Here is a 10,018-nt window from a genome sequence, read left to right on the forward strand (position 1 = left end):
CAGTCCTTTGATATCATGGATCTAACACTAGAACCTTAGGAGATCACTTAGTTTTCATTTTACAGATGAAGAAACTGAGGACCAAAGATGTGAAGTGACTTGCTGATCTGTGAACACAGGCTCTCTGACTTCAGAGGCAGCACCCTTTCTATTGCACCAGACTCTCTACGTCAACATCCCCTTATCTTGGGTCTCAGTTTCCCTGTCTCTAAAATGGAACTCAGAATGCATTTTGTTTTCTATCTCCTAGAGGAAAGCTTTGTAGACATGTGAATTATTATTATTCTGTGTGACTCCCAAGGGCAGCAGCAGCCAATGCTACAGGGAGGCAGGTGTCAACTCAACAGAAAGGAAAACTTTCTAGGAGTCTTCAAAGAAGCTGAGAGAGGAAGAGAGGGAACAAACTCAGGCAGGGAATGGTGACTGGATCAGACTTCCTCTTTGGCAGAGGTGGCATTAGGACATCTCCAATTTTTGCCAAAAAAAAATGATTTAAATTTCAATCAGGCAAATCCACAAAAGAGTGGCTGTGGGAAGCCTCTTGGATTGAGGTGATTAGGGTCCAAATCTCAATAGTACTGTCTCATGCTGTGATTTTGAACAAGCTATTGTGCCTTGACTTCCTCACTTATAAAATGGGGAGCAATCGAATCTATGATGATCTAATTCAATTCAACAAGCCTTAAGCACCTACTATGTGTCACAGTGTCAGACCTAGAGTCAGGAAGACTCATCTTTCTGAGTTTAAACCTGACCTCAGACATTTCCTGGTTGTGTGACCCTGGACAAGTCACTTCACCCTATTTTCTTGGTTTCCTCATCTGTTAAATGAGTTGGAGAAAGGAATGGCAAATCACTCCAGTATCTTTGCCAAGAAAACTCCAAATGGGGTCACGAGTGAAAAGACTAAACAATAATGTACCAGACACTGTGATAAGCTGGGGATGCAAAGAAACCTTTCTTTCGAGGAACACATCAAATGACTATGAGGGAAAAGTAAGATAATGTATGGAAAGGGATCTGTAAAAATAAACAAACAAACAAATAAACAAATAAATAAATAAAAATAAAGTTCTCTAGAAATGTTAGCCAGGGTTGCTAGATATTGAAAGAATGGGTTTGAAGTCCCTGCTCTCCCATTGGATCCACATGAGACCTTGGGCAAGCTATTTTCTGAGTCTATTTCCTTATTTGAAAACTGGGAAAAAGATTTCCTATCCTTCCCTGGTTGGCATGTTTTAGGGATCAAACAAGTTCATAGATCTTAAAGCACCATGAGAGATTTTTTGGGGACTAGCCCAGTAAATTCATCAGGGTTGGCAGCCCTCAGTGAAGAATTGCCTATTCAACAATTTGATATTAGAGATTTGCCCATAGTCTTATGAGGTTATAATTTATCCAGGGTGACACAGTCAGCATTCAGTAAGCAAGCATTCACTTATATAAGTTAGGGCCCATGCTAAGTGGTAAGAATACAAACAAAGGCAAAAAATAATCTTTGGAGGAGTTCAATGCTCCCCAAACTGTACATGCAAAACAGAAGTGGGTATTTATGTGTGTATGTAGATATCTTATATGAATATAGGTGTAAAGAATACAGACATGTATTGTGCTGCATGTTCACAAATGTTTATGTGTACTGTGCTCATGCTATATACATGTGTGTCCATGTATGTGTGTACACACTTGTGAATGATCTCAGAGGGAAGGCACTAAGTAGCTGATGGAGTTGGGGATGGAACTGAAAGGCAGAGATGTGGAAGGAGAGAATTCCTAGTCACTTGGGAAAAGCAAGGAGTCCAGACACAGAATGTCATATTCAAGGAACAGTCAATGAGGTCAGTGATACAGCATCATAAAAATGAATAGATGGTAGCAAAGAGTATGTTCTTATTTTATAGATGAGGAACTGATGAAAATAGGGGTTAGGTGATTTGTCCAGGATCATACAGCTAAGTAAGTGTCTGAGGTTGGATTTGAACTCAGGTCTTCTCTGATTCTAGGACCAATGTTCTATCTCCTATCAACATATATGTATGGAGAGAAAGGAGCAAGTATGGAAGCGCTCCATGAGAGACCACTCTATAAAGCCATCCTTTACAAACACTATACAGAGGGGAAGGTTTTCATTGCTTCTGGATCATTGGTTCTTCCAGAAACACTCCCCACTCTCCCCGGCTATCTTCTTACCCCTCTAGATAGCCCCTGATTCCCCGGTTATCCCCTCCCTACTCCAATACCCCCTCCCTCCCCCTAACTATCCCTTTTCCTCTCCAGTTTTCCTTTCCCTTCCTCCTCCCTCAGTAAGATCTAACTCCACCCCCCCCCCCCCATTACCAGGGCAGAAATCCAGTGTAAATGAAGGATCAGGAAAAGAGACTTGAAGCCCAGGGTTTAAATCCCATCTCTGAGACTAGATGCAAGACCCTGGACACATCTGCTCTTAAAAATGAACTTCTAGGGGAAGCTAGGTGGCAGAGTGGTAGAGCCCTAGAGTCAGGAAGATGTGAGTTCAAATTTGACCTCAGAAACTTAATATTACTTAGCTGTGTGACCTTGGGAAAGTCATTTAACCCCATTGCAAAAAAAAAACACCACAACTTCTTGGAGCCTCAGTTTTTCATCTACTGCTTTCCCTCTGTTGATTATCTCCAATTTAACATGTCTATCTTATTTGTATGATCTCACTTACTTTTTCTCTCCCCTATTGGGTTGTAAGATCCTCTTGCACAGGAACAGCCTTTTGCCTTTCTTTGTATCTTTGTATCTCCAACACTTAGTCCAGTTACTGACATACAGTAGGCACTTAATAAATGTGTGTTGATTGACTGACTGACTAGAAAACAAGGAGAATCCTATCTGAAGTTCCCCCTTCCCCAGGTTGTTGTCAAGAGTCAATGATTATGTAAATCAATTTGAAGACCCTGAAGTACTCTATAAATATCAGTTATTATTATTCTCAGTACTAGAATTTGCATGTTTCTTTGCATCTATTTATAAGTGTACAGATATGTTTGTGTTTTCACTATACATATTCCATATAAAATGAATAGATACTTTTTTTGTTAATGTGCAATATGCAGTAGTATGCGAATTCTGCATGGGCAAGGTCCACGAGGCTTTCTTGGCAAAAACATTGGAGTAGTTTGCCATTTCCTTCTCTTCTCTAGTGTGTCCCCATTTTACAGATGAGGAACTGAGGGAAATAGGGGTTAAAGGATTTACCCAGGGTCACACAACTAGTAAGTGTCTAAGACTGGATTTGAACTCAGGTCTTCCTGATTCTAGGACCAGTGTTCTATCCATTTTTTGCACATATACGGTAGCGTTCTGGTAAACTTGAACAACCAGCTCTATAAAAGTATGTGCTTTTAAAGTTGAATCTGTATTATCAATATTTCCTCTATCTCTTTAAGCCTGGACAATCAACAGAAAGATTTGTTTGTTTTGCTGGTTTCTGAGAGGTAAATGCTCATTCTCAAGACTTAGCAATCATTTCTTGGGAGCCAGTTTGAATTGGTTCCAAAACAGCCCTGCTTACACATATGTGTTCTATTACATATATGTGCATACATGTATTTACATGTGAGAGATATGGTATTCCCCAAAGGTTTAGTATGGTTTTAATCTACCAAAGCTTAGAACATACATACTGACTGTATTCCAAAAGTCTTACTGTACATTTAAACTGCATACATGTGAAGATGCATATATTAATATACATGTGAATACATATGTGTGAGAATAGAACTATCAGTCAACTAATAAATGTTTACTATGGACCTACTCTATGTAGGCTCTGTGTTAATGCTGGGGATACCAAGAAAGGCAAAAATACAGTCCCTGCCCTTGAGGAATCCCATCTAATGAGGGAGACAACAGACAAACAAATTGTACAAACAAGCAATATACAGGATAAATAGGAAATAATTGAGAGAGGGAAGACACTAGAATTAAGAGGGGTTGGGCAAAGCTTCCTGCAGAGGATTGGATTTTATCGAGGACTTGAAGGAAGCAAGAGAGGCCAGAAGCAGAGGGAGGAGAGCTTTTCAGGCATGGGGAAGATGCCCAGACCTGAGATCTGGAGTGTCTCATTTAAGGAACAGCGAGGAGGTCAGTGTCAGTGGATCGAAGAGGACGTGTTGAGGAATAAGGTATAAGAAGACTAGAAAGATGGGGGAGGAGTGCAGCAGGTTGTGAAGGGCTTTGAATGCCAGAAGATTTTGTATTTGCTATTAGAGGCAATAGAGCATCCTGGCGTTGATGGAGTTGGGCGGAGGGATGAGAAGCCAGGTATGGATGATCAGAGCGGTCTGTACTTTAGGAAAATCATTTTGGTGGCTGAATAGAGGTAGATTGGAGTGGGGAGAGACTTGAGGCAGGCAGACCCACCAGTAGTTATTGCAATAGCCTAGGTGTGAGGTGATGCCTGCACCAGAGTGGGGGAAATGTCGGAGGAGAGGAGGGGGCGGATCAGAAAGATGCTACAAAGGTGAAACAAGACAGGGCTTGGAAACGGGGAAGGGATGCGGGGGAGGCCGGGTTGGAGATGGAGAGGAATGGAAAATGATCCCTAGGTTGTGAGCCGGGGGCCCGGAAAGATAGTGGTACTCCCCATAGTAAGAGAGAAGTATAGGAGTGAGGATGGTTTGGGGGAAAAGACAATGGATTCAGCTTTGGTGCTCTCTCTCTCCCCTTTATCCTTACATCCTTCTTTCCCTCTCTCTCCCTCCCTTTTCCTTTCCTTCTCTCAATCAATAGCTTAAAACTTCACTAAGATTTTTGGGATATGGATATAGGTAAACACATAGCTATCTGCACATGTGAAGTATCGACTGTGTACATGTCAAACACACATGTGTATGCATACATATATGCCTACCTGTTCAGACGATTTCAAAGACCACCTAGCTCTATTTGTGTCTAAGTTGGAATATCCCCTCAGGTGGTCATCCTGCTTTTCTTTGAAGACCTGCAGTGAAAGGGAAACCACCATAATCATCAGCTAGCATTTCCACAGTGATTGGAGATTTGCAGTGCTTTACAAGTCTTTGCTCATTTGATCTTCCCAGCAACACTGGGAGATAGGTACTATTATTAGACCCATTTTACAGAAACTGAGACAGAGGTTCATCAGCTCTTATAGAGTCACCCAGTTTGTAAGCGGGAACTCAGACCTTCCTGGCTCCCAGACCAAGGTTCTGCCTACCCATTGTGATACCTAGCTGCCACATCACCTCTTGATGCAACTCAATCTACTTTTGGAAAACTCTCACTGTTGGAATTTTTCTCCTGACACCAAGCTCAAATTTTCTCTTTGAAGTCTCTTGGTATGCAGAACATCCTGGATTCTGCCCTCTGGAACCAACTAAAACATATCTAGTTTTTGTACATAACAACCCATCAACTACTTGTGGTTGGGCAACTACCATGCCCTGTCTTCACCCCACCCCAGTCTGCTTTTCTCCAGATTAGCATCCTGAGCTCCATCAATGGATCATTCCATGATATGGTCTCACTATCATAAACATCTTCATCCTCCTTGCCTTCCCTACTGACTCTTCAGTTCACCAGTAACCTCCTTTAAATGTGATGATGCCCAAGACTGAATACAATTTGGCCAGCCACACTGTGGCCAGCTAGGGAGGCATCATGGGCCACTGAATTTGAAGTTAGAGGGTCTGAGTTAGATTCTCAGCTCTGTTACTTATTCTTTGGGTGACCCTGAGCTCATTATCACATCACCTTTAGGGGTCTTGGTTTCCTCATCCATCAAAGGAAGGTGCTAGAATGACTGGACTCTTCTGTACCTTTCACCTCTAAATCAAGGATTCATCATAGGCATCTAGGAAACTGCTCTGGTCTCTGGAATGCTCTCCCTCCTCATCTCTGCCTCCCAACTTCCCTCTGCCTTCAAGTCCCAACTAAAAATCCTTCTATAAGAACCCTTTCTTGATCTCTTTTACTTATTATGCCTCCAACATGTGGCTAGGTGATATAGTGCATAAAGCACTGGCTTCAAGTCAGAAGGACCTGAGTTCAAATCCAACTCATGACACTTATGAGCTGTGGGACCCTGGCCAAGTCATTTAATCCTGATTACTTCCAAAAACATTCTTATGACTCCAATTACTGATTATCTGCAATTCATCCTATTTTACAATCTAAGATAGGGATGTCATGCAAACTACACACTATTTCTTTGTAGTTTGTATGATGTCCCCTGCCTTAGATTGTCAGCTCTTGAGGGCAGGAATAAGAGTTGTTCATCTTTCTCTATAACTCCAACACATATCACATAATTCCTGTCACTTAGAAGGAGTTTAAGAAATACTTATTGACTTCTGACTGACTGGGGTCCCTGAATTTGATCCATCTTTTTAAAATATTTTGATAACTATTTAAAGGTAATTGGTTTCTTTTGCAACACTATATATTTCTTTTTATGAATTTAAAAATAGTATTCTAAGAAAGGCTCCATAGGTGTCACCAGACTGCCAAAAGGGTTCAGGACACCAAAAAAGGTTCAGAACCCCTGCAATGATCAAAGGAACCATTAAGCATGGTTATCTTTGTGAGATTCAGGACATGTTCAGTTTTTTTCTTTAAAAGAGAGAAAACAGACTATAAGCAACTCAACCTCCACTTGATGATTCAAAGAGAAAGATGAATAGAATGAAAAGAGACCTAGTGTAAAACATCAGGTTGGCCACTTAATAAACTACAAGGCAGTAGGCAAATTAAAACAGTTCTCATCCCACTTCTTTGATCCTCAGTTTCTTCATTTGTAAAATGTGGGGGTTGGATTCCTGTTGTTCCCTAGTGACTCTTCAGTTCACCAGTAACCTCCCTTAAATGTGATGCCTAAGACTGAACACAATATGGTCAGCCGCACTGTGGCCAGCTAGGGAGGCATCATGGGCCACTGAATTTGAAGTTAGAGGGTCTGAGTTAGTCATTTCCATAGTGTCTGACTCTTTGTGACTCCATCTGGGGTTTTCTCAGCAAAGATCTTGGAGTGACTTGGCATTTCCTTCTCTAGCTCATTTTATAAATGAGGAAACCAAGGCAAACAGGCATAAGTGACTTGGCCAGGGTCGCACAGCTAGTAAGCACGTTCCAGGTCTGGTGCTCTATGCGCCAACCAGTTGTCCTTGATGTAGTTGAGTCACTTGTCCCAGATGATCTATATCTTTGGATGCCAAAAGAATTGGTACTTATGATTTTAATTCCACTGTCAATGATAGTTAAAGAATGATCACAGAAAAAAGCAGCAGCACCGCAAGGCTGGAGAAGGGCAAAGGGAGTCCCAATCTGCAAGAAAAAAAAAAAGAAGAGGACTGAGCAAACTAGGGATGGTCCACTAGACTTGGAATCAGGGAAAAACTCATCTTCCTGAGTTCGAATACAACCTCAGACAGTTTTGTAGCTGTGTGACCCTGGACAAGTCACATAAGCCTGTTTGTTTCAGTTTTCTCGTCTGTCAAAAGAACTGAACTAGGAAATAGCAAACCACTGCCATGAAAACCCGAAATGGGATCAAAGAGCATCAGACTGGCCTAGACTACAACAAAGGTCTCTTCCAACTCTCAAATTCTTTCTGATTCTGTGACCCTGGATGTTCTTTCTCATTCTAGACAGATGTTAGGGGGAGAGTTAGAAAGAACCTTAAAAGATGCTTAGTTCCACCCAATGTATTTTACACATAAGGAAACTGAGGGCTAGAGATAAGTGACTTATCCACAGCCACAGTGCAGTATCCTAGTATTGCAATTGAATCAGAAGCTCTGGGTTCAAATCTGACTCTGGCATTAATGACTGTCTTTTAATCTCTATGGGCTTCTGCTTTTCCTCTGAAAAGTAGAACATAGGATTATGGATTTAGAGCTGGGAAGGGCCTGTCCAACATCTTCATTTTCTGGATGAGGAAGGAAAGTGAGACTCAGAGTGGGAAAGTTGATTACAAACTCGTGGTAGTAATAAGTGACAGAACTGGGATTTGAACCCATATCCTCTGACTTTGTTGTTGTTGATTCATATTCAACTCTCTGTGACCTCATTTGGGGTCTTCTTGACAAAGAAACTGTAGTGGTTTGCCATTTTCTCCTTCATTTTCAGATGAGGAAACTGAGGCAGGCAGGGTTAAGAAATTTGTTCAGGGTCACATAGCTAGTAAGTGTCTGATGTTGGATTTGGACTCAGGTCTTCTTAACTACAAGACTATCAAAAATCCAATATTTTTTCCACTATGCTACACAAAATGTAAGAATACCTGTGCTACCTTCATTTACAAGGCTGTCATGAGAATTCAAAAGATGCAGGAAGAGTGCTGCGTCAAAAAGCCTATACAGTTTTGTGCCCTTGAGCTAGATGTTTAATTTTCCTGGGCCTCAGTTTCCTCATCTATAAAATTTTCCTCTCTCCTCATCTCTGCCTCAAAGCTTCTCTGGATTCTTCTAGTCTCAGCTAAAATCCCATCATCTATGAGAAACTGTTCCTGATCCGCCTTAATGCTCATCTTTCCTCCCTTGTTAGCTCCATTTTATCCTGTTTCTAGCCTGTTTGTTCATAGCTGTTTTTGTCTTGTCCTCCCCATCAGACAACAGAAGATGGGGATGATCTTATATCTTTCTTCTACCCCGCCCTTAGCATAGTATCCAATATACAGTAGGTATTTAATACTTACTTCTTGAGTAACTGTAAAATTGAGTAGATTCTTGAAGGAAATGGCAAATCATTCCAGTATCTTGGCCAAGAAAAATCCTTTGGACAGTACCGCCATGCTAATGGTCCACATAGTCATGAGAAGTCAGAAACAATTGTACAGCAACAAAATTTACACACCCATAGCTATTAACTTATACCCTCAGTTCAATCAAAACCTTCATCTAATCACAGTATTCATAAATAAACATATACACTCTTTTGGACCAGCTTAGGCTGTACTGATATGGGCTTTCTCCCTCAGAGACACCCACATACATATGCAACCAACTTTGATGTAAAAGAAAGGGCATAGTATTGGGAATCACAAAAAAACTGGGTTCAAATTCCAGGTCACCTATGCAACCCTAGAAAAATTCCTTTGTTTCTTAGACCTCTGCTACCTCATGTATAAAATGAAAAATGTGCACTAGATAAGAGGATTTTAGATTTAGAGTCCAAAGGATCATTTGACCTCATCAGTTTACAGATTAGGAAACTGAGGCAACCCTAGGAAAATTCCTTTGTTTCCCTGGACCTCTCCTGTCTCATAAATAAAATAAAAAATGTTCACTATATAAGAAGATTTTAGATTTAAAGTCAAGAGGGACATTTGACCTCATCAGTTTACAGATTAGGAAACTGAGGCCGAGAGGTCAAGTAGAATTGGGGTGTGGCTCTTCTAGATCCAGAACCAACATCATTTCCATTTTATCATGACCTTTAAGGTCCCTTTAGGTCTGATAAATACACAGAGGAGAACCATGTTTCCATGACCAGACAGATCCACTCCCAGAGCCCCTTAGTGCCCATAGACCTACAGGCACATCTTCACAGTTGTTTCTGAAGGTGCTTCAGAGTATGAAGCATTCCATGATACAATGCCGATGGGCACAAACACACAAAGGAACACAAGTAGCTGCCTATCTGCAAACTGATAGACACCACCTAACATACCCAAATAGAAGAACACCCACGAATAGATAGAAGTCTTTCACTGAATTGGAAGGTGGTTAGATGAAGATGTGGGTGGATGGTGCAGAAATTAGGGGAGGGACTTTTACTATTACAAGAAATAGGTGTGTGTGCAGAACGTGGGAGAAGGTGGAAGTGGGGTGACAGTGTGTGGGTGTGAAGGAGAGAGACTGAGGGGGTGGTTGGGGATGGGGAATGGGCGAGTGAGTTGGTAGGTGGGTGACAGGGAGTGGGCGGTATAGATAGTGGATGGTTGGTAGGCAGATGATAAAGAGGTTGGTAGGGGGGTGACTGGGAGTGGAAGGTTGGTAGGCAGGTAATAGAGAGTGGGTAGGCTGGT

The sequence above is a fragment of the Macrotis lagotis genome, chromosome 1 (assembly GCF_037893015.1).
Source record: "Macrotis lagotis isolate mMagLag1 chromosome 1, bilby.v1.9.chrom.fasta, whole genome shotgun sequence".
NCBI lineage: Eukaryota > Metazoa > Chordata > Mammalia > Peramelemorphia > Peramelidae > Macrotis > Macrotis lagotis.